General features: G+C 47.4%; 1 long non-coding RNA gene across 1 annotated transcript in view; it reads right to left on the bottom strand.

The window, feature by feature from the left end:
- Positions 1 to 24,097, bottom strand: part of LOC137560824 (uncharacterized) — a 98,756-nt gene extending 74,659 nt beyond the window's left edge. Inside the window, exons 1-2 of the long non-coding RNA XR_011029834.1 lie at positions 23,973 to 24,097; positions 21,630 to 21,776 (exon numbers count right to left, since the gene is read on the bottom strand). This is a non-coding gene — a long non-coding RNA (uncharacterized lncRNA). The remainder of the gene's footprint in view (positions 1 to 21,629; positions 21,777 to 23,972) is intronic.
- Between the last annotated feature and the right edge of the window lie 1,949 nt (positions 24,098 to 26,046).

Genomic DNA, 26,046 nt, shown 5'->3' with positions numbered 1-26,046 from the left:
TTAAGCGTATCGCATGGATACCGACCCTTAATTTTCCCTCACTACTTCCACAGCTTACTGTCCCTCCCACAGTGAACAACATTACCTAGATAACAAGCCTATGTCACCGTGTAGAATCTTCATAGGGTTGGGGGATTCAATTACCTTCTAGTCATTGTGTCAGTATCTTATCTGAAATAGGAAGCTTTCTGTTATTTGCATGCTGCGATAAGCTTGTTAATGTAGCTTAAAAAAAGGTTCCCACAATCCACACAGATAAAAACGGGGGACATATAGGGACCTACTTTAGGAAAAAAATAGTTTACATATATTTTTAAGGCGCTATTTTTGGCAATTTTTATTTTTTGGGGGGTTGTTAAAACCCGCTTTAACCACTTAGGTCTATCTGGATGGATATATCCGTCCAGATAGCCTGCCCTACTGCCACTGCACCAGGCGCACGATCACACGCTCCCGCTGCCATTCGTTAGCACGGAGATCAATGAATGGGAACACAGTTCCCATTCATTGACCTAAGTCTCCATATGAAAGACCGACACCGTCAGCGAGACGGCTCCATCTTTCATAAATCCCCTTCTGCCCCATCTACGCTTTACTTCCGCTTGAGTGCTTGAGTAGTAATACTACGCGTGCAGAAGTAAACTCCGAGGGCATCTTGTGGCCAAATAGTAAAATTACATCTGGAAGTAAAAATTTCCAGATAATAATTTTTTTTTACTGTTAAAAATAGTCCCTTACCTCCCACACTCCCCAATAGCTACACCTAATTTTTTTTGTAAAAAAAAAAAAAAAATTATATATATATATATGTATATATATATATATATATATATATATATATATATATATATATATATATATATATATATATATATATATATATATATATATATATTACCAATGGGTGAGCAGCACAAACCAAAATTTTTTCTAAGCATATAAATGAGCGGTGCTCATAGTTCAGTTAGTAGCTAGTAGAAGGTGAGGTGTTTTTAATTTCATTTCTGCCATTTAGTTGACCCTTGGGCTTTTGGCATGGTTCCCACTAGAACGCTGATTAAAACTAGCATTTTTGCCTGGTTAGAGTAGGACTCACCAGATTGGGGACACTTTGGCGCAGTTGGTGAGCTTAAGCGCGTTAAAGCGTAACCAAGAGCCCCTGTCACTGTTTCCTGTTGTGTGCTGCAGCCCCTCTGTACTTATATATATATATATATATACATACATAATTAAAAAAATACATAAATAGCTTCCTTAGGGACTAAACTTTTCTAATATGTATGTAGTGAGGTATGTTACTGTTATTTTTTAAATTATGGGTTTGTAATAAGTGATGGTCACAAAACTGAAAAAATGCACTTTTATTTCCAAATAAAACATTGGCGCCATACATTGTGATAGGGACATCATTTAAACGGGACAAATGGGCAAGTAAAATAGCATGTATTAATTTCAAACTATAATGGCCAAAAACTGAGAAATAATGAATTATTTCCATTTCTTTCTTAATCTTCCAGTTACAATGGATTTAGAATAAAATAATTCTTAGCACAATGTACCACCCAAAGAAAACCTAAATGGTGGCGGAAAAAACAAGATATAGATCATTTCAGTGTGGTAAGTAGTGATAAAGTTATTGGCGAATGAATGGGTGGTGAAAGTTGCTTGGATGAATAAGGTGAACAACACGCGTATCCCAATGCAAGAAGTTTTAAATCAGGATGATACCATTTATTGGCTAACTAAAAATGAATAAAAATAAGCAAGCTTTCGGCCTTGCAGCCTTCGTCGGGCTTACATCCTGTTAGTATGCAGGCTGGTGGTACAGACAGCTATATACATGCAATGTATATACCGCAATGTATCCCAATGCCTATCCATATGGTACACAACGCTGTATACTGCAAAAAGGGGCAACAAAGCCTCCCTGACCTTCACAGAATATACTTTCCTATCATTATTGGCAGTTTGGGGTTCAATAGTATCCCTAAGCTTTAACCAACAATATTTTTTTACTCAAGTCAGGAGATGGAGGTAACTGCTACCATACAGTAGGCCCCAGGGAATGACTTTTAGTAGAATCTGGAAGGTCCCTTTAAAGTGACACTGAAGTGAAAAAAAAGTATGATATAATGAATTGTATGCATGGCAGGATTTACCATAAGGAACTGTAGGCGCATGCCTACAGGCGCCTGATGATGGAAAGGCGGCTGACTCCCCTTCCCAAGTGCCTTGCTCCCTCCTTCCCACTTTACCTATGCAAAGTCCCGAGCGGAGTGTAAATGAGAGGTTACTCCCCCGGGTCACGGCATTCCACTGACCAGATCTCACTTCAGTCAGGGGCACCTCTAGCTACCTAATACTTGGGGCACCTCTAGCTACCTATGACGGACATTAGAACTAATGGAGAGATGACAGCTGGGCCAGCCAGCACACTTGCAGTGCGGTTCGGTGGGAGTTTGTGGGTGAATTCTAGGGTGCCAAGACATATGTGCCTATAGGCTCCTAGGATGTAAATCCAGACCTGATTGTATGTGTAGTACGGATAATAAATAGAACATTAATAGCAAAGAAAAGATTCTTTTTTTTTAGCTATATACTTTTTTTTTCTCTAATATTTGCAGTTTTCAAACTATACTCTGTATTTTAAACTATGAAACAGAGCAGCAAGTTCAAAGGCTCATTAGCTCTGCAGTAAAACCTTAAACAAATAAGCAACAGTGAGAGACAGGATAAGTGCTTCAGAAAATAGCATTGCTCTCTGACTATATTAGTCGGAGAGCTCAGAGATGCTCTTGTGCATAGATAACAACTGACGTTTCTTAACTCTTCCTGTACTGTAAGCAATTGAAGACTCTTTTCTGTGCTTCTAATGCTTTATTTCTTAGCTGTACTACACATACAAATCATAATATCAGGGCCGTTTCTTGGGCAGTGCGGGCAGGGCGACCGCCCTGGGCGCAGCCCGGCAACTAGTAGAAGGGGAGTGCAGGCAGAAGGACATAACAAGCTAGGGAGCTGGTGACGCGAGGTGCAGCCAAATGGAAGAAGAAAGATTACCAGCGTGATCACCTTCCTTGACTCCTCCTGGGCTGCCTGCGTCAGACATGAAGTCATCATCACGTCCCCACCACGTTACGCCACCTGATGTCCTGTCGCGGTATTTGCAGGCTGTCAGTGCCTGAGCCCACTAACGCAGTTGTGTCCGCTTCTGTCCGCTTTTCAGCATCTGTAACATTGATGTGTAACTGAAAAGCGGACACAACTGCGTTAGTGGGCTTAGGAAATAAGGGTTTGCAAGTTCACAGGGGTGGGAGGGGGAGGGGGCACAATTTTTACACCCTCGCCCTGGGTGCAATTTAGTCTAGAAACTGCCCTGCATAATATCATTACTTTATTTTCGCTCTGATTCCCTTTAAATAACCATGTGAACCCCAGATGTCTGACCATTCAGGGAGTACATAAGTATCCCCCTTATCTATTTTCAGTGGGCAGGTGTGTGAGTGGTCAGGGAAAGTGGAGAAGAGCTCTGTAAAGCTGCCAATGTTACTGGTAAGATAAATATTCCATAAGGTTTCTGCTGAAATCTAATGGAATGTTAGTGGTGCATGCTGGGTTTTCAGGTAAATTATTTATATCAGTCAAATATTGATGATTTACTTGACCTAGTGGCTTCCTGATAGTGTATGGTACTCCTCAGGTTTATGAATGTACATTTAGGCGGCACTCCGCAAAAACGATGTACTCAATGCCAGAAGCAATACTCCCCAAATATGTCTCCATTTCTCAAACTGCCACGCCAATGTGATGACTGCCTGGCACTGAACATTGGTTCCGGGACTAGGACATTTATTAATACTATAAATGGGAATGATTGATCAAGTTCAACGATTGATGGTTGCATATATGCTAATTATTATATTTACAAATACTTGCAGCTCCCCATCAAGTCCCTCCTCCTGTCGGGACAGAAAAAAATGGTGCACAGCGCCGGGCCAATAGAAATGTTGCCGCATTGACTTCAATTATATAACGCTATTTGGCGTTATAAGTGTTAAAAAAATTGTGCATGCAGTGTGCCTTACACTTATAACGCTAAAAAATGTTAGAAGACATACAAAATTCAGGGGGCTACTGTTAGACAGTGGGGGTCGGGGGAGAGGCGGCAGGACACTGGAGGGAGAAGGATTAGGGAGGATGTGTGCATATGCATACATTACCTTGTCCCGGCCGGCGATCGCTTCTTCACTTCCTCAGTTTGCTGTACTCCTATATCCAGCCAATCCCCATGTGGCTTCAGTCCCCGCATGGTGATTGGCTGGATGCAGGAGTACAGCAAACTAACTAGGAAGTGAAGGAGCGATCACTGGCTGGGAGTGGGACAAGGTAATGTATGCATATGCACACATCCTCCCTACACCTAAACCTACTCCCTCCAGTGTCCCGATGCCTCCCCTCTCACCCCCACTGCCTAATACTAGCTCCCCTTGCATTTTGTAATGGCGCACCGTTCCGCCGATAAATATAATAAACCTCTATTTACTGTTTTAATGCATTAAACAATGTATTTACATTAAAATGGTAAATAGCGTTTTATGATATATTTATTGGCGGAATGGTGTGCCATTTTCACCCTATGCCGTTTTTAATTGTACCCCCTCCTGTTCCTGAGCAGTTTTCCGAGTAGCGCAGTAGGAGAGAATGGGAGGAGCTGAATGCTGCATCATGTGATGAGGTCATGTGGCACCTTCTGCTTGGGAGACGTTACTGAAAACACACCTGTACACAAGAAAGAGGAGCTGTCAGCCATACTATCTCAGAAAAAAAAAAAACCACATATATAGGTAGATAAATACTTGCTCTACTTACATAACATTTGTACTGCACTGTCCACCTTTTGATTTTAGTGATTTTTCTATAGTAAAAAAATCCTTCTTAGGATTTTCCATGTTGACTCTGTCTATCTTGAAGCCAATCCTGACATAATTTCCTCCCTTACTCTGTCTGTGTATCATTGGCCACCCTCCTCCCAGTCTTCGGACACTCCCACCCATCTCCTCAATATTAAGTGCATTGTCGTTGCGTGACTGCAGAGCTGGTTTATTTGTATGGATCAGATTTCATTTCAGAAGCTGCTTTTCTCAGTTCCTCAGCATGAGAAATATTGGCCAATTAGACAGGAACAGAGGTGTGGGAGGGGAAAACGGGAGGGAAGGAGGCTTCAACCAATCAGGCTGCAAAAAAAAAACCCCAGCATGCCCTGCAACTTCCTATGTGCAGCAGATGTACCTGTGCTGCGCTGCCCTGTGCTGTGCTGCCAGAGAAACTGGGGAATGATGTTTTATGGATAAGATAAGTAAGAGTGATTTTTAACTTTTGGATTGCCTGGTTAGTATCCTTATTACTTGTTCACCAGATAAAAATAAAGAATTGTTTTTTGATTTTATGCCTGACAGTTACACTTGAAGGCAAGCAAGATCCTATGATGCAAATACACTTTAAACCCACCACTTGATCGCGTGATGGAGATCATACCTGACTACACCCAGCAGGGGTTGGTAGTCGCTAAAAAAAGTTGTTTGATTGTTTTGAGTGCCATGGGGGTCGTCTGAGGGCAAAACTTTTTCATCTGGTCTTCCACTTTAGATTAGCGCCTGTAATGTTCATTCTCCACTCTCGTCTCTGGCTCAGAGCAGCAAAACCCCGACCGCTTTTATTAATTCTCGCTTTGATTCTGTTTAAGTAAGCGATTGGGATTAATTTTATCTGCGAGTTCCACAATGAGGCCGATGGATCTTATTTTTAGACAGGCGCTTGGCAGACACAATCATCTTAGAGGCGGTAAACAGAATACTTTCTTTTTATGTGTCACGATATGATGCGGCGCGTTAGCGAATCAATTTTAATTTCCTCGTTCGGCGTCCGTGTTTGCGGCACTTGGCGGATTGAAGTGTTCGGGGCCCGGTCTGTTATTTTTATCCCTCTTCATTTTCTGCATTTTGTGTTGTATTATTGCCTTGGCTCTTGTGCTCCTGTTACTTTACATAAGCGGGTGAACTGAAAATTGGATTTACTCCAGAGAGGCGGAGTACAGTCGCTGAATATCAAAATGTGGGGCATTGTTCTGTTCACATTCTAAGCAAGGCCAATAAATACTTTTTCCACCTCTATGCAAAGTTTCTTCAGCAAAGTTTTCTTCAAGGGTGGCACTAGGCAACTCCCTCCCCAAATGTCCCCCTCCTCCCCGTCTCCCCCTCCCTAGATGTGCGGCATCACTTCACTCACCTGCTCTCAGCATTCTAGCGATAGTATCTCCATCCGCACATCCAGCGTCCTGTATCCATGGCTACAGCAGTGCCTCATGTGACCTGTTACATGCTGCCAGGTCACATGAGGCACAGCTGTAGTCAGAGAGGAAGCAGGAGTTCACATGTGTGGCTGCTGATCCCATCGCTAATCTGCTGAGAGCGGGTGAGTGATGCAGCGCCAGAGCAGCACATACCTGGCATCCTGGGGATCAGAGTCAGAATATAAGCATGGGGATCTCCATTGGGCTGCAAAAGACCAGTGAGAATCCTCAGCAACCAGGAGAATTCTCATTGGTTCATGTTGGACCAATGGAAATTCTCCCTGTTGCTAGGGAGAATTGGTCTAATGCAGCCAAGGGAGAGCCCCATGCTCCTGCCGGCCTCCGGGCTGAAAATAAAGGGATGGAGCGGGGGCAAATGGCGGCGGGACAGGTGACCGGTGATCACTTTTAATCTTTATCTACATCTATATTTTTCTGCTTATCATCTGTATTCTTCCCTCTTCTGCTGTTATCTTCTTCTGTATACTTCTGTCTTCCTTCTTTTTTCACCTGCAATCTTGCTTGAAGATACACATTACACTCCCCACCTCCACCACGGCTGGCGCTCCCAGTCGGTACTACCACCCTACCTCTACCAGACCCGCCACTGGCTGCTGCTATAGAGCCAGTGACCCAGTGTCATATCTAGAGGGGTGCAGGTGTGACTCATGCCATGGGCGCCACAGCACCACAGGCACCTTACCTGCCTTTGTGCTGCACTGCCATGCCTGCCTCTGTGCTGCGCGGCCATGCCTGCCCTTGTGCTGTGCTGCCATGCCTGCCCCTGTGCTGCACTGCCATGCCTGCCTCTGTGCTGCGCTGCCATGCCTGCCCCTGTGCTGCGCCGCCATGCCTGCCCCTGTGCTGTGCCGCCATGCCTGCCCCTGTGCTGTGCTGCCATGCCTTCCCCTGCCCTGTGCTGTGCCGCCAAGCCTGCCCCTGTGCTGTGCCGCCATGCCTGCCCCTGTGCTGCGCGGCCATGCCTGCCCTTGTGCTGTGCTGCCATGCCTGCCCCTGTGCTGCACGGCCATGCCTGCCCTTGTGCTGCGCTGCCATGCCTGCCCCTGTGCTGCGCCACCATGCCTGCCTCTGTGCTGTGCTGCCATGCCTTCCCCTGCCCTGTGCTGTGCTGCCATGCCTGCTTCTGTGCTGCTCTGCCATGCCTTCCCCTGTGCTGTGCTGGCATGCCTGCCCCTGTGCTGTGCTGGCATGCCTGCCCCTGTGCTGTGCTGCCATGCCTGCCCCTGTGTTGCGCTGGCATGCCTGCCCCTGTGCTGTGCTACCATGCCTGCCCCCATGCTGCGCTGCCATGCCTGCCCCTGTGCTGCGCTGTCATGCCTGCCCCTGTGCTGCGCTGCCATGCCTGCCCCTGTGCTGCGCTGTCATGCCTGCCCCTGTGCTGTGATGCCATGCCTGCCCCTGTGCTGTGCTGCCATGCCTGCCCCTGTGCTGCGCCGCCATGCCTGCCCCTGTGCTGTGCTGTCATGCCTGCCCCTGTGCTGCGCTGCCATGCCTGCTCCTGTGCTGCGCTGCCATGCCTGCCCCTGTGCTGCGTTGCCATGCCTGCCCCTGTGCTGCGCTGCCATGCCTGCCCCTGTGCTGCGCTGCCATGCCTGCCCCTGTGCTGCTCTGCCATGCCTGCCCCTGTGCTGCGCTGCCATGCCTGCCCCTGTGCTGCTCTGCCATGCCTGCCCCTGTGCTGCGCTGCCATGCCTGCCCCTGTGCTGCACTCCCATGCCTGCCCCTGTGCTGTGCTGCACTGCCATGCCTGCCCCTGTGCTGCGCCACCATGCCTGCCCCATGCTGCGCCGCCATGCCTGCCCCTGTGCTGTGCTGCCATGCCTGCCCCTGTGCTGCGCTGCCATGCCTGCCCCTGTGCTGCGCTGCCATGCCTGCCCCTGTGCTGCGCTGCCATGCCTGCCCCTGTGCTGCTCTGCCATGCCTGCCCCTGTGCTGCGCTGCCATGCCTGCCCCGTGCTGCGCTGCCATGCCTGCCCCTGTGCTGTGCTGGCATGCCTGCCCCTGTGCTGCACTCCCATGCCTGCCCCTGTGCTGTGCTGCACTGCCATGCCTGCCCCTGTGCTGCGCCACCATGCCTGCCCCGTGCTGCGCCGCCATGCCTGCCCCTGTGCTGTGCTGTCATGCCTGCCCCTGTGCTGCGCTGCCATGCCTGCCCCTGTGCTGCGCTGCCATGCCTGCCCCTGTGCTGCGTTGCCATGCCTGCCCCTGTGCTGCGCTGCCATGCCTGCCCCTGTGCTGCGTTGCCATGCCTATAGATAAAAGTTAAACTATTTTTCTGGCAGTATTGAATTGTGGTCTCCCATTTCTTGTTGGAATGAGATCTTCCAACTTGTCTTAATGAGGGGTTGTCAGCCATAGTATAGATAAATACTTGCTCTACTTACATAACATATGTATTGCACTGTCCAGTGTCCACATTTAGATTTTTAGTGATTTTTCTATAGTAAAAAAAAAATCGTTATCTTGAAGCCAATCCTGACATAATTTCCTCCCTTACAGGTCTGTGTATCAGTGCCCGCCCTCCTTCCAGTTTTCAGACACTCCCACCTAGCTCTGCAATAGAAAGTGCATTGTCTCAGCGTGAGAAATATTAGCCAATCAGACAGGAGCAGAGGTGTGGGAGGGGAAAACGGGAGGGAAAGAGGCTTCAGCCAATCAGGCTGCATTAGCTATGTCTGAGGGGAAAGTAAAGAAGACAAAAAGAAAAGAAAACCCAGCATGCCCTGAAACCTCCTTTGTGCAGCCAAATATACCAAATAAGAGTCAGGGAAACTAGGGAATGATGTTTTATGGAGAAGAAAAGTAAGGATTGCCTGGTTAGCATCCTTATTTCTTGTTTACCAGATAAAAATAAAGAATAGATTTTTGATTTTATGCCTGACAGTTACACTTTAACACCGTTTCAACCAATAATCAGGGAGGGCGGGATAAAAGGAGAGGGCACAAATTAATTGGTCTTCCTGGGCCTCTGTATGGTCTTATCTGATGCTCATACTGAATAGCTGTGATGGCGAGTGGTAAGGTTAGCATTAGGAGTCAATAGGGGAAGGTTAGGATCAGAGTGGGAGGCAGGACCGTTTCTTGGGCAGTGCGGGAAGGCCGACCGCCCTGGGTGCAGACTGGCAAGTAGAAGAAAGGGGGGCACAGACAGAAGGACATAACCGCTAGCTGGTGATGTGCGGTGCAGCCAAATGGAAGAAGATGTCCAGCACAATCACCTTCCTTGACTCCTCCTGGGCCTGACGTCAAGTCATCATCACGTCACCGTGTGATGACGCCTGATGTCCTGTAGCGGTACTGCAGGCTGTCAGTGAGCGGCGCCAATGGAGGAGTCGGCTTTCCGGGCTCTCTTCCCCTGTGTGTTTTCCTGGTTCCTGCTTCCTGCTGGATGAGCGACTGGTCACTAGTAAGTAGGCAGATCTACTTGTGATTAGTGATGGGCCGAACCGTTCACCTGGCGAACCTCTCTGGGCCTCTTACTACTTCCGGGTTGCAATGACCCGGAGTAGTATGCCTGCGCTGCCCGGCGGAGCGCGTCCTAGATCGCGCTTCTGTTGCCGGGCACTCTCTGCGCATGAGCGTGATGTCACTCATGACGTCACACACATGCGCAGAGAGTGCCCGGCAACAGGAGCGCGATCTCAGACGCGGTTCGCCGGGCAGCGCAGGCGTACTACTCCGGCTCAGAGCGACCCGGAAGTAGTAAAACCCCCATGGATTTAGAGATGTTCGCCGGCGAACCGTTCGCCACATCTCTACTTGTGACCTGTGGCTGTGTGACTGTCCCTAAAGAATAAGGGTATGTGAGTCCATGGGGGTAGGGGGGGGGCACAATTTTTACATCCTCGCCCTGGGTGCAATTTAGCCTGGAAACTGCCATGGTGGAAGGTTAGTGTTACAATGGAGTGGAGAGAAGGAATAAGAAGACAAAATTAACACGGGCAATATACCGAGCCCAAAAAAACTGGCAACCACAACACTTGTACACAAGAAAGGATGCTGTTTTTAAAGGGGAAAGGGGCTCTGACCAAATAACTGGGGGGAGGGGGGGCGTAATTTCAGTGTTTGCCATAGGCGCAATATTACCCAGATACATTCCTGCATAAGTATGTATTTAACCGAAAGTAAGTTTCCTCACTTTAGTTTTGCTTTAAAACTCATATTCAACCTCACGTTCTGTCAAAAAAATTGTCACGATAATCTAATAATCTAAAATTCTATAAATAGATACAATAGAAATATTCACAGTATGAGTCAAAGCTTTTTGGTCATAATAAAATGATTCAGTACATCAAATACAAAAATAATAATATGATGTCAATAGCTCTGCTGTCATTTCTGTGTGGTGATCCACATCAGGTATACAACAGGGAATAATTAATGAATATTAATAAGATACCCGCATGTGAAGTAGTACTATCTAAAAAGTCATTGCGCGCAAACATGTCAATCATCTATCATAGAAACAATAGTGAAAATGAACTAAAGTTAATGCAATTGTTTTTAAAGTTACGATAGGAAAAATGATTTTAACCACTTCACCACACAGGCCATTTTACCCTTACCGCCAAGAGCCATTTTTACCTATCAGCTCCCCTCTCTTTCATTTGGCCATAACTTTATCACTACTTGTCACACATGAATAATCTATATCTTGTTTTATGTTGCCACAAATTAGGCTTTTCTGTGGGCAATACTTGTTTTTAGTAATAACTTTATTTTCTACTAGCTGATGACCCGGCGTTGCCCAGGTATGTATTTGGCTGCTGTTGGCTCCGCCCACTTTTTCTAACCCTAACACAGGAACACTCAATGACCAAGTTTGTGAGCTTTGGGGTCCTTGACATCAATAATTTGTATTTTCCGACTGAAATGAAACAAATATGATTGGCTGTTTGTGGTTCCACCCCCTATTTTGAATTTGAACCCCAGTCTCCCAATGACCAACTGTACCAGGTTTGAAGCTTGAGCCCAGTGGCGTAGCTAGAAGCCTCTGGGCCCCGATGCGGAATCTGGATGTGCCCCCCCCCCTCCTGGCAACAACAGCTTTCACCAGAAAATAAACGCAATGTGGGAACTTTCAACAGAAAATAAACGCAATGTGGGGGCAGTCACCAGAAAATAATCGTTATGTGGGGGCAGTCACCAGAAAATAATTGTTATGTGGGGCAGTCACCAGAAAATAATCGTTATGTGGGGACAGTCACCAGAAAATAATCGTTATGTGGGGGCAGTCACCAGAAAATAATCGTTATGTGGGGGCAGTCACCAGAAAATAATTGTTATGTGGGGGCAGTCACCAGAAAATAATCGTTATGTGGGGGCAGTCACCAGAAGATAATCGTTGTGGGGACAGTCACCAGAAAATAATCGTTATGTGGGGACAGTCACCAGAAAATAATCGTTATGTGGGGGCAGTCACCAGAAAATATTCGTTATGTGGGGACAGTCACCAGAAAATAATCGTTATGTGGGGACAGTCACCAGAAAATAATCGTTATGTGGGGACAGTCACCAGAAAATAATCGTTATGTGGGGACAGTCACCAGAAAATAATCGTTATGTGGGGGCAGTCACCAGAAAATAATCGTTATGTGAAAATAAACCTGTACAAATAAAAAAAAATTCACTCACCTGGCCAGCCTCTGATGTGAGCTCCCTGACGTGCAACCGGCCTCCCTCGTGCAGCTCCTCCAGCGATGATCCTGCAGCGGAGCAGCCAGTTTCTTCCTCGCTGACAGTAGAGTTGGGCCAAACGGTTCGCCGGCGAACGTGGTTCGCGCGAACGTAGGTGGTTCGCGTGCGGGTACCGCACGCGAACCTTTTGCGGAAGAAGTTCGGTTCGCCCCATAATGCACTGAGGGTCAACTTTGACCCTCTACATCACAGTCAGCAGGCCCAGTGTAGCCAATTAGGCTACACTAGCCCCTGGAGCCCCACCCCCCCTTATATAAGGCAGGCAGCGGCGGCCATTACGGCCACTCGTGTGCCTGCATTAGTGAGAGTAGGGCGAGCTGCTGCAGTCTCTCATATAGGGAAAGATTAGTTAGGCTTAACTTCTTCCTGGCTGCATACCTGTTCTGTTCAGTGAGCCCTCAGCCCACTGCATACCTGTACTGTGATCCTGCCACTGCATACCTGTACTGTGATCCTGCCACTGCATACCTGTTCAGTGATCCTGCCACTGCATACCTATTCTGTTCAGTGAGCCCTCAGCCCACTGCATACCTGTACTGTGATCCTGCCACTCCATACCTGTTCAGTGATCCTGCCACTGCATACCTGTTCTGTTCAGTGAGCCCTCAGCCCACTGCATACCTGTACTGTGATCCTGCCACTGCATACCTGTTCAGTGATCCTGCCACTGCATACCTGTTCAGTGATCCTGCCACTGCATACCTGTTTTGTTCAGTGAGCCCTCAGCCCACTGCATACCTGTACTGTGATCCTGCCACTCCATACCTGTTCAGTGATCCTGCCACTGCATACCTGTTCTGTTCAGTGAGCCCTCAGCCCACTGCATACCTGTACTGTGATCCTGCCACTCCATACCTGTTCAGTGATCCTGCCACTGCATACCTGTTCTGTGAACCCGCCACTGTATACCTGTTCTGTTCAGTGGACCCGCCACTGTATACCTGTTCTGTGAACCCGCCACTGTATACCTGTTCTGTTCAGTGGACCCGCCACTGTATACCTGTTCTGTTCAGTGGACCCGCCACTGTATACCTGTTCTGTTCAGTGGACCCGCCACTGTATACCTGTTCTGTTCAGTGGACCCGCCACTGTATACCTGTTCTGTTCAGTGGACCCGCCACTGTATACCTGTTCAGTGAACCCGCCACTGCATACCTGTTGTGTTCAGTGAACCTGCCACTGCATACCTGTTGTGTTCAGTGAACCTGCCACTGCATACCTGTTGTGTTCAGTGAACCTGCCACTGCATACCTGTTCTGTGAACCCGCCACTGTATACCTGTTCTGTTCAGTGGACCCGCCACTGTATACCTGTTCAGTGAACCCGCCACTGTATACCTGTTCTGTTCAGTGGACCCGCCACTGTATACCTGTTTAGTGAACACGCCACTGCATACCTATTGTGTTCAGTGATCCTGCCACTGCATACCTGTTCTGTGAACCCGCCACTGTATACCTGTTCTGTTCAGTGGACCCGCCACTGTATACCTGTTCTGTGAACCCGCCACTGTATACCTGTTCTGTTCAGTGGACCCGCCACTGTATACCTGTTCTGTTCAGTGGACCCGCCACTGTATACCTGTTTAGTGAACACGCCACTGCATACCTATTGTGTTCAGTGATCCTGCCACTGCATACCTGTTCTGTGAACCCGCCACTGTATACCTGTTCTGTTCAGTGGACCCGCCACTGTATACCTGTTCTGTGAACCCGCCACTGTATACCTGTTCTGTCAACTATGCTTTACAATGCCTTTAAGGGTGATGTGACGGCACAACGCCAGCAAGGTACCACTGCCACTAATCCTCCTCCCGTGTCCACGCAGTCAAAGACAGGACGCTCCAGAGATCTCATGGTGATGTCGGACATGCGGACGTTCTTTAGTCCAACGCCTCGCCGTAGCCCTTCCGGATCCACCCTCCACCAACGCCTCGACCGGCAGGTAGCCGACTACCTGGCCTTAAGTGTGGATGTAGACACTGCTGTGAACAGCGATGAGGAACCCTTGAACTACTGGGTGCGCAGGCTTGACCTGTGGCCAGAGCTGTCCCAATTTGCCATCCAACTTCTCTCCTGCCCTGCCGCAAGCGTCCTCTCAGAAAGGACCTTCAGCGCAGCTGGAGGCATTGTCACAGAGAAGAGAAGTCGCCTAAGTCACAAAAGTGTTAAGTACCTCACCTTTATCAAAATGAATGAGGCATGGATCCCGGAGGGCTGCTGCCCGCCCCAAGACTAAGTCAGTCCCCGCACACACAGCATCTCTGCCTGCACGCCGTGTGACTGGCTGCCTGGCCTGCCCCAAAAAGACTAAGTCGCTCCCAGTCCCTCCACACAGCATGTCTGCCTGCAGGCCGCTTCACTACCTTCTCCGCCACCACCAACAGGGTCCGGGACTCCAGGCGGATTGCTGAATTTTTTAGGCCGCTGCTAGCAGCGGCCGCTGTAATAATTTTTATGGTGCGTGTACATGACTGCCTAATTTTTCTGGCTGCACTGAGGGCAGCTGCAACAACAAAAGAAAAGGCATGTACATGCGCCCATTCCCCTTCGTGATCATTACCTTGCCGTGGTTAAGGGGCTTGCGTATCACAATGAAGCAATGACCGGCGCCTAGGTGAGTGTCTCGGGGGGCACACAAAAGATAATAAGGTCGTTGCTTCATTGTGGAAAGACCAAATTTGATCAGCTGGACAGTCACTGTTCTGTCATTCAGCTACATCAGCCAGGCCGACCATATGGGCTGTAAAGCCACAAAAACCTGCACTCTCGCCATGGTGCGCACCAGTCCAGCACGGCCGTCACTAGTACAAACAGCTGTTTGCGGTGCGTTACACGGTGAGTTTGGTGTGTCAGTGAGAAGCAGTACCTTAATTACACTACCTGATTGATGTATACACATGCAAGATGTTTTAAAGCACTTTAGGCCTGTCATTTAGCATTCAATGTGATTTCTGCCCTTAAAACGCTGCTTTGCGTCAAATCCAGATTTTTCCCGGGGACTTTTGGCGTGTATCCCACTCCGCCATGCCCCCCTCCAGGTGTTAGACCCCTTGAAACATCTTTTCCATCACTTTTGTGGCCAGCATAATTATTTTTTTTTTTCAAAGTTCGCATCCCCATTGAAGTCTATTGCGGTTCGCGAACTTTAACGCGAACCGAACGTTCCGCGAAAGTTCGCGAACCCGGTTCGCGAACCTAAAATCGGAGGTTCGGCCCAACTCTAGCTGACAGGCAGAGTGCAGGGCTACGGGAAGATGGCGCCCGAAGCCCTGTACTGGAGACACAAATAGTCTCTAGTGCAGGGCTTCGGCAGCCATCTTGCCGTAGCTCTGCTCTGCCTCCGGGAGCCAGTCCCCGCAGTGCGCTGTGGGGATTTCAACACCTGGGGGGTCCAGGCCCCCGGGCCCCTCCCCGCCTCTTTAGGAGGCGGGCCCGGTCGCCACGGCAACCCCTGCGACCGCGGGCCCTACGCCCATGCTTGAGCCATTAACAGTGCAAGAATTTTGATTGGCTTTTGTAGGCTCCATCCACTTTTCTGAATATTTTGTCCAGTTACCCAGTGACCCACGGTGCAAAGTTTGAAAACCCTGCAATTAACAATGTAAGAATGGCTGCAGTTGAAATTTTCCCAGTGAAATTTGTATTTGGATCTGCATAATTTTTGTAACCTTGACACCCAGTCACACAATTACCAAGTCTGTGAGCTTTCAGGTTGTTGGCATCAAAATTGTGTGAAGGGAAGCAGTTTATCCAGCAAAGAAATCTGATCTCATTAGCTTGGGGAACACATGTTTCCCTTTACCAATTGCTGCTATGTAAATCTAGCCACGAATGAGCATGCACCCGCCGCAGCAACACTCGACATGTATATGCTAGTCGTCCAGATAGGAGAAAGTGGTTAAAATGCAGTTCAATTACAGATCATGGATCTACCCATCAGTATTGAAGATTTACATGTATCTACAGAAAGAGCAGTGAATTTCCTGCCTGGTGGTAAATCCGCAATATATGTAAACCTGGAAACCGAAAACAAGTTTCAAGGCTTTTGCCAGGGATTGCTGGACAGCCACAATATTGCAGGATAAGGATCTCTGGCAAATACAAATGGGAGGATTCCCATTGCTCTGTTAATAGACCAATGGGGAGCCATGGCAACATATTTAACCACTTCACATCCAGACCTTGTTTTCCCCTTATGGACCAGAGCAGTTTTGATGTTTTAGCTATATCCCTATTTAATGGGCCATAACGTTATCCTCACTCAAGACACCTAAATGATTTAGATATTGTTTTTTTTCAGGACAAATTAGACTTTCATTTGGGGGTATTTTGTCTCATGAAAAATTTAGTTTTTTATGAATTTAAATGGGAAAAAATGGAAAAAAATATTATTCCTCAGTTTTTATTAATTCTAGTTTAAAAATAAAAAGTGCTACAGTATAAAAAAAAAACATGCCACCAGTATTAGCCCCCCCCAGGGCAGGGTAGATAGCCAGATGTGTCCCCAGTATAGCCAGATGTGTCCCCTGGTATTAGGCTCTCCCAGTATAGATAGCCAGATGTGCTCCTGGAATTAGCCCCCCTAGTATATAGCCACATGTGCCCCTGGTATTAGGTTAGCCCCTCATGTATAGATAGCCAGATGAGACCCTGTTATTAGCCCTCCTCCCCCAAAGCATAGCTAGCCAGATGTGCCCCTGGTGTTAGCTCTTCTCACAATTTATAGTGTAGAGAGCTAATATTTCTGGTCCCCCTGGAGTATGGATAGCCAGATGTGCCCTCATAATTAGTATCCCCCCCCAGGATTGTACATTAGAAGCCCCTCCCCTCCGTGCAGAGATCTGAAAAAAAAGGCATGCTTAGCAAGCTTGGCTCACCATTCCTTTTTCCAGCAACGATCATACAACGGCAGCCTCTGTATTCAGCATTACAGCCACTTCCGTACTGCCCCGTACACGTGTCCCGGCCTGATGACATCATCAAGCCGGGACTCGTGTAGGGGACTGCTGCTGCAGGAGCGTCGCTAGAAAAAGGAAAGGTGAACCAGGCTTGCTAAGCATGCTTTTTTAAACAGATCTCTGCACAGAGGGGGAGAGATAAAGGATCACCGCTGTAGCAAACAGTTCATCCGCAGGGGGGTTGCTAATTGGTTACAGGGACTTATTCCCCCTTAGATAGAGTGACCAGACGTCCCGCTTTACCCGGTGTAACGATTGTGGAATTATCTCCGTGATCAGCGCACAAGAAGTGCGCTGACACTGCGGAAATTCTCCACAAGCGTATAAAACAACAGAACCCAGCTTTGGTGCAATGCACCTGTAGAGAGAAAGTGAGCAGAGAGACAGAATGTATGTGTGTCCACCAATCTAGTCACCACCCGGCGACGGTGAACACACAACAGCGGAAACCAAGTGGGAACGCAATCGCAAGAATGGCGATTGCCAACAGTGACACAAGACCGAGTAAAGACAGAGCATAAGTGTAGTGAGAAAGACACAGCAAACAATAATGATCAGAACGCCAAGGAAAATAACAAACGCACTCGCTAAGCGCGGTCGCCGCACGAGAACAGCGATAAAACACGCTAATGGCGTGGTCTCTGCATGAGAAGCGCAACAGAGAAAAAACGCGGCAACCCTAACTAACCAATGTAACACGAAAATGAATAGAGAACGCAAACGCTTGCTAAACGGTTACCTCACCGAGCCTACAGCAAGCGTTCGTTCCAGACAAGACAGACAGAATGAGTAACCAGTAGCAACCGCAGCTCTGGCCTACACTCCCAAAAAGAGTACAGAAGGAACCACCGCCACTACCGCTAGCGTGGATGCGATCCAGACAGACAGAGAGATGGAGCAACCAGTAGCAACCACTGCTCTGGCTTGCACCCCTAAGACAGAGCACTGACTGAAGCTCCACAAGAGCTGCAAAAGTAGTCAGTATAGCAGCAATGCCTACTGAAGTGGGCAATACCTCAAACGGCCCTGCGGGGCAGGAGGCACCTCCTAAAAGTTTTGCACCCTTTGGGAGGAACTCGGAGACCTCCAGAACATCAAAGAAAACTTCAGGAGCATCATTTCCCAAGTTTTCTGATAAAGCAGTCGAGGATTCTGAACTATCCATGTTACAGGGCCGAACATCAAATACATTCTGCGGACAGGGTAGAGGTCCCAGGGATGGTTTTACCATACGCTGGGACTGAATTTCATCTTCATGAACAGGATGCACAGGAATATCTAGTGGAACCAACACTGACTCCCTGAGTCTAGTTTCACTGCAGGCAGAAAAAACAGATGAAATTAGCTGCAATACCTAGACGAGCCTCTGGGCTCCCTGCAGGAGATTTATTGCAAGGCAACATTGACTCATCCAGAGTACAGGGTGGAACGTCAGTACTTTCCTCAGAGCAAGAAAGGGACTCACAAATGTCAGTGCGAGTGGACATCATAGTTTGATTCATGGTACAGGGCAAGCTCACAGGAACACCTGAAAAACAGGCATTATATCGCACAGATTCAAACTCCACACAAGCAGAAGAAAATCTTTCAGAATTCACACAGGTGTCAACAACGGTGTTACACCCATTCATTTCAGATCGCAGTGTCAAAACTCACTTGCTTTACCCCAGAAAGGCAGGAACAATCATCCGATAACGGTCTCTCTTTATTGGAGTCAATTGGTTGGTGTGTGTGCAATTCATCCAAAATCGTCTGCCACACACAAATCACCGAATCCACAAAACACTCGTCACACTCGTCAGAGTCAATCAAAGTATACACAGAATCGATACAAGCATTAAGAATCTCTTCGCTTTCTGTGATGTAAAAATCGCTAAACGCCTTCCAATCAAACTCCTCAATCAAAGCCCCAATCTCCCACGGAGCGATTGGAGGCTCAAACAACCCTATATCAAAGAAACCCTCAAACAAGTTGGGATCAGGAACATGCATATATTTTTTTACTGCTTTAATATAATGTATAATTCTGCCTATAATAGGATCCACATATGCTTTTGCTTTGGGTAATTAAACCTGAGAAAAGTCGTACAAATCGGAAATTCCCTCTACACTGGGAATTTTGGTTTGGCTGGTCATACTGTAACGATTGTGGAATTATCTCGGTGGTCAGCGCACAAGATGTGCGCTGACACTGCGGAAATCCTCCACAAGCGTATAAACAACAGAACCCAGCTTTGGTGCAATGCACCTGTAGAGAGAAAGTGAGCAGAGAGACAGAATGTATGTGTGTCCACCAATCTAGTCGCCACCCGGCGACGGTGAACACACAACAGCGGAAACCAAGTGGGAATGCAATCGCAAGAATGGCGATTGCCAACAGTGACACAAGACCGAGTAAAGACAGAGCATAAGTGTAATAAGAAAGACACAGCAAACAAAAATGATCAGAACGCCAAGGAAAATAACAAACGCACTCGCTAAGCGTGGTCGCCGCACGAGAAGCGCAACAGCGACAAAACACGCTAATGGCGTGGTCTCTGCACGAGAAGCGCAACAGAGACAAAACGCGGCAACCCTAACTAACCAATGTAACACGAAAATGAATAGAGAACGCGAACGCTTGCTAAACTGTTACCTCACCGAGCCTACAGCAAGCGTTCGTTCCAGACAAGACAGACAGAAAAAGTAACCAGTAGCAACCACAGCTCTGGCCTACACTCCCAGACAGAGTACAGAAGGAACCACCGCCACTACCGCTAGCGCGGATGCGATCCAGACAGACAGAGAGATGGAGCAACCAGTAGCAACCGCTGCTCTGGCTTGCACCCCTAAGACAGAGTACAGAAGGAACCCCCACCTCTACCGCTAGGGCGAATGCGATCCGAACAGACAGAACGATTTCCTGTCGACTGCCGCTGGCGACAAGACAATCGCAACAGATAGACAGTACAGGGCAATACAGATAATTAACAACCTGACTACGCTAGAAGGAATGCCAGTGCACTCCCAAGTAATTACTCTAAGATAATCTTAGCAAACAATTAGCAAAGGCTGAGACTCCAGGTAAGTTACCAGGAACAAACCTCTATGACCAGCAGGGAATTCTGGGAGGAAAAGGTATTTATACTGCAAGCCATCAAAGGAAGCAGCTAAACAATTTGCATGACAAGTGGATGCAAATTCCTCACCAGCAGAGCAACTCTGAAACTTGCAGAGTGAAGACAGGTCTCCTTTCCAGGGACCTGCAGCACTCAGACCTACAAAATGGTCAAAAAGCTGTCTGTCTGTGCAGACAGCAGAGCAGATCATTACACCCGGGACGCGTCCCGCATTCGGGGTCCGCTGTCCCAGGCAGCATGAGGTCCCGGGAGACGTCCCGCTTTTAGCCACGGCCACCTTAATTGCAACCGCAGCCCCGCTCCAGCCTGCATAGTCTCTGGCAGGCAGAGCAGGGCTACAGGAAGATGGCTGCCAAAGCCCTGTACTAGAGACTATTTGTGTCTCCAGTACAGGGCTTCGGGCGCCATCTTCCCCTAGCCCTGCTTGTCAGCGCGGGAGACTGCAGGAGGAAGATCTCGGAATAGCAAAGGCACCACATTTTTGGCGCAAAGCGCCCCCCCCCCCCCCCATTTTATTTGCAGTTATATAGTTTGTTATAACATTGCATCATTCTGTAATATTTGCAGTTTACATACTACTCAGCATTCTAAAGCCCAATCTACACGATACAATTCTTTGTACAATTCGATTACGATTCTATTTACGATCCAATTAAAAAACAATGGCGAATTGAATCGAATCCTGATCGGACATGTCTGATTTAGTCGGATCGTAAATAGAACCGTAATCGAATGGTACAAAGAATCGTATTGTGTTGATGGGGCTTAAATGATTTTACAGAGCAGGCTTGTGAACTTTTGAACTGTCCTCTGCTGGAAAACAAACAATACAGTTAGAGACACTTGAGATAATAAACTTCAGAAGACAGAGCTCTCTGCGACTTTGAAAGTCGTGGAGCTCAATGGCTCTTTTGCATAGATAACAACTGGAGTTTCTTAACTCTTCCTCTCCTGGAAACAATATTAGACTTATGCCTCTGCTCCTAATGTTTTATTTCTTAGCTGTACTACACTTACAAATCATTATATCATAATTTTTTTTTCGCTTCTGTGCTTCTTGAAAATAAGCCCTAGCACATCTTTTGGAGCAAAAATTAATATAAGACACTGTCTCATTTTTGGGGAAACATGATAGCTAGCTACCTTATGCATTTCCTTCAGCTGAATGTTTGGACAACAGAACCTTCCCTACCTTCCTAGTGGCATGTGCATTCTTCCTTATAAGACTTTTCAGGAAGTTTTAGATTTACTAGTATTACTACAACCTTGCCAGCTTCAATTTCCCACTTAGAACTCAAAAAACAAAGAGTTCTTCCCAGCTAAGCGAGATGATATTTTTCTGTAGACTCTGCAGTGTCCTCAGTATGGTTTATTTTTAGAGGGGCACATGGCAGCTGCAGACACACTAATGCTAACAGTAAGCAAAAGACTTTCTTCGAATGTTCTCTGACAGGAGAAGAGGAAAAATCAATTTTCATTTCCTTACTGGACTCAGGTGGACGTGGTGCCGTCACTGAGGCTTCCAGGTCTCTGGGTATAATCTGCTCTCCCTCAGCCGGATCTTCAAGGCTTCCTCCAGCACGGCGACTATTCTTAATTAAAGTGGGATTATGTTCAAAATTACATTTTTGTCCTAATGCAAAAAGACAGTAAAAAATGAATATGAAACACTTTTAAAGAGACACTGAAGCGAAAAAAAAATATGATATAGTGAATTGGTTGTTGTTCTATGAATAATTACTAGAAGATTAGCAGCAAAGAAAATATTCTCATACTTTTATTTTCAGGTATATAGTGTTTTTTCTAACATTGCATCATTCTATAATATGTGCAGATTACACAACACTCATCAAAATTAGTCTTTCAGAGCAGTCTGTGAAGTAATGACCTCTCCTCTAGCAGAGGAAAAGTAAATAGCCCAGGAACAGTTGAGATAATAAAAGTCAGATAACAGCCCTCTCCACGACTAACGTAGTCGGAGAGCTTAATGGCTTGTTTGCATAGAGATAACAACTGGAGTTTCTCAACTCTTCCTGTACTGGAAACAATTACACTGATGTATCTGATCTTAATGTTTTATTTCTTAAGGTGCCCATACACTCGTCAGATTGGCAGCAGATAGATAAGAAATGCATCTGATGGTCTATCTGATGCGTTTTTAGAACATTTTTTACCAGGATAGAATTCCAACAGATTTCAGTTTGAAATCTATTGAAATTCGATCTGATGGCATTTTTTTGCCATCAGATTTCCATTAAGGCCAATGCAAACTGATAAGCAATCTCTTCAGATCGACCTAAATTTTCCACCCTGCAAGTTCGATGGAAATCCATCGAAATCGATCGAAATCGGCCATCGATCGGTCGATTGGCCAACCGATTTGCAATCGATCGATCGATCGATCGGGATCGATCGGTCGGCCGGAAAATCGGCTGAGTGTATGGGCTGCTTTAGCTGTGCTACACATACAAATCATAATATCATCATTTTTTTTTCGCTTCAGTGTCTCTTTAAGGTAGCCTTACATCTAGTGATGATGGGCAGATTCGACCAAAAGACAAATCACTCTCTGATCGAATCTGATTAGAGAGAGAGATCTGTCGGCTGCTCATAAATCTCAGGCTGATTCCTGATCGATATCAGTATGAAATCTTTCGGGAAACGGCCGAGTCTGCTACATCTGCCACCTCGCCCAGGCCCGGATTTCCATCACAGGAGCCTATAGACACTGATGTCCTGGCACCTTAGACTTCACCCTCCATAAACCTACAAACCTCGAACCGCACCGCAAGTGTGCTAGCTGTCCCAGCTGTCACTTCTCCCTTACTTCCCTTGCCTGACATAGGTAGCTACAGGTTCCCCTTACTATCAGGTTGCCAGAAGTACCATCAATATTAAAGAGAAACTCCAACCAAGAATTGAACTTTATCCCAATCAGTAGCTGATACCCCCTTTTACATGAGAAATCTATTCCTTTTCACAAACAGACCATCAGTGGGCGCTGTATGGCTGATATTGTGGTGAAACCCCTCCCACAAAGAAATTCTGAATACGTACTCTTGGCAGTTTCCTGTCTGTGAACCCTGTTGCATTGTGGGAAATAGCTGTTGACAGCTGTTTCCAACTGCCAAAGCAGCAGCTACAACACTTGCCAGCAGTAAAAATGTCACCATGTGATAAATGTCAGAATATAAATCAGAGATTTAAAATATTTTACAATGGGCAAACGCTGACTAAATCATTTATACATAATTATTGTAAAAATGAAGCACTTTTTTTATTACATTATTTTCACTGGAGTTCCTCTTTAAGTAACTAGAGGGGCCCCTAATTATTAGGTAGCTAGAGGTGCCCCTGACTGAAGGGAGATCTTAGCATTGGAATGCTGAGAGCAGGGTGAGTAACCTCTCATTTACATTCTCATCAGGACTCTGCCTAGGGAAGGATGGAGGGAGGCTCTCAAGAAGTGGAGTGAGCTGCCTTTCTATCATCAGGCACCTGTAGGCACTTGCCTACAGTGCCTTATGGTGAATGCAGCCCTGACCTCGCCGCTGCCTCCCTAGTGTATAAATGTATCTGTACATGTGTGCATTTATACATTACCTGTCCTGTGTCATGGTGCCCATCCATCTTCTGAATCCACCGCTCTTCCATTGATGGTATACATGCCATCGCTAAAGACAGAGCAGTGGATTCGGAAGACCGATGGGCACCGCGACACAGGACAGGTTATGTATACATGCACACATGTACAGATACATTTATACAGCAGGGGATTAGCAAGCATCGGAGGTTTCATCGCCATCGACGCTCCCCCGATATTGCTCGCCACTACAGCCGTGCACCTGATCGACCACAACTGCCCGACGTCTTTCAGCATCTCCAATCGACATGCTTGGGCCAAAATTAGTTGCATTGTCGATTGGGTACTATAAGTTCTATGCACAGACTGACAGCTTGTTTGGCAGTTAGCAACAGCTGTTATTTCCCACAATGCAATGAGGTTCAAAGACAGGAAACTGCCAGGGCAACGTTCCTGACATCACACTGTGGGTGGGGTTTCACCACAATATCATCCACACTTCCCTGATTTATTTGAGAAAAGGTAAGGATTTCTCGTGGGAATGGGGGTATCGGTTACTCGGATGAAGTTCAGTTCTGGGTTAACGTTCCTCTTTAACTCACTGTTGTCATCCTATTATAGGAAGTACCACCATGTTGATCTTATTACCAACTTCTGCAGGAGTTAAGAGATAACAGCAATTTTTTTGTCAATGTAGCTTTACAGTAGCATAGGCAAACGCAGGGGGGGGGGGGGGGGGATTACAGCTGCCCGGAATCCCCCCTCAGACCAGGGCTGGTGCAGTGTCTGGAGACAGGCACAAGTTGAGACACCAGAATATCTGCAGGTATCCTGCAGCTCACAGCTGCTACAGTTGACTTTGGATGGAGCAGCAGCGTGTGTACAGAGCATGGAGCTGCAGCGTGTGTACAGAGCATGAAGCAGCAGCGTGTGTACAGAGCATGGAGCTGCAGCGTGTGTACAGAGCATGGAGCAGTGTGTACAGAGCATGGAGCAGCAGTGTGTGTACAGAGCATGGAGCAGTGTGTACAGAGCATGGAGCAGCAGTGTGTGTACAGAGCATGGAGCTGCAGCATGTGTACAGAGCATGGAGCAGCAGCGTGTGTACAGAGCATGGAGCTGCAGCGTGTGTACAGAGCATGGAGCAGCAGTGTGTGTACAGAGCATGGAGCAGCAGCGTGTGTACAGAGCATGGAGCAGCAGCGTGTGTACAAAGCATGGAGCAGATCTGGGAAACTTAACAAAGTCAGGTATGAGCACAGCCCTGTGCCCTGCTGTGTGACTGCTTCAGTTTCCACTTCATTACCAATGTTGATTGTTCTAATTATTATGTGTATCCAACAGGACCGGATTTGTACTCTTTACCTCCCAAGGCCACTGTCACCAGCCGCCCCCCTTCAGTATAGGTAGCGAGAGAACCCCTCCCTCCTTTCCCTACAGTATAGGTAGCCAGGTAACTCCTCCCCCTTTCCCTCCAGCATAGGTAGCCAGATGACTCCCTTAATCCATCCTTTTTCCACCCACCCCCCCTCCTTCAGTATAGGTAGCCAGCTCACCTTCACACTGCAGCAGCCATCGGCGTCACTCATTTCTCAGCTTGTCTCCAGTGCAGAAGCTTCCTCTTCCTTTCCGTCTCCAATGCTGCCCAAGTCCATAGCCGCTGGCCACAATGCAAACATGCACAGAGAGCAAGGTGGCTGCTGCACAGGCGGCTAGGAGCAGAGTACTCCGGTCAGGTGCTTGGTTGAGCTCCCTGCATTGCAGCATTTGCAAGCCTGCAAATGCTGCACCAGTTTAGCCTGCTGCTTTGGTGCCCTTGCTCCTGTGGTGCCCTAGGCCATGGCCTAGGGGCCTTGACCTAAATTTCATTATGTGTACCCAACATGATGTCCTATCATATTATTATACTGTATTGTGTGTGGCTTGAGGGAGTCCCGTTAGGTATTCCCCCTTGAAAATTCTGGGTTTGCCCCTGATGGGTAAATGGGGTTTGCACTTGATTCGATTTCCTCTTTCTTGTACTTTGGCTTGAACTTATTTAGCGAAGTGTGATAAGGCTAGAGACCGCGCATGTGCAGAACTCTCCCGGTCATGGGAGCCAGATCAAGGTAGCAAACCAACGGGCCATCGCCAAGTTGCACGCTTTACTGGGCCACACAGCGAATAATGGATGAGGACAGGGAGGACAACACGGGACCTACAAGACTACAGGGGCTCGTAAAAGCCCCAGGTATGTAAAATAACACACTTTAGATTCAACTTATGGGCAGCATGGTGGCGTAGTGGTGGGCAGTATGGTGGCATAGTGGTGAGCAGCATA

The sequence above is a fragment of the Hyperolius riggenbachi genome, chromosome 1 (assembly GCF_040937935.1).
Source record: "Hyperolius riggenbachi isolate aHypRig1 chromosome 1, aHypRig1.pri, whole genome shotgun sequence".
Taxonomy (NCBI): domain Eukaryota; kingdom Metazoa; phylum Chordata; class Amphibia; order Anura; family Hyperoliidae; genus Hyperolius; species Hyperolius riggenbachi.
Note: the sequence above shows the minus strand (reverse complement) of the source record. Positions and strands in the feature narration are given on the sequence as shown.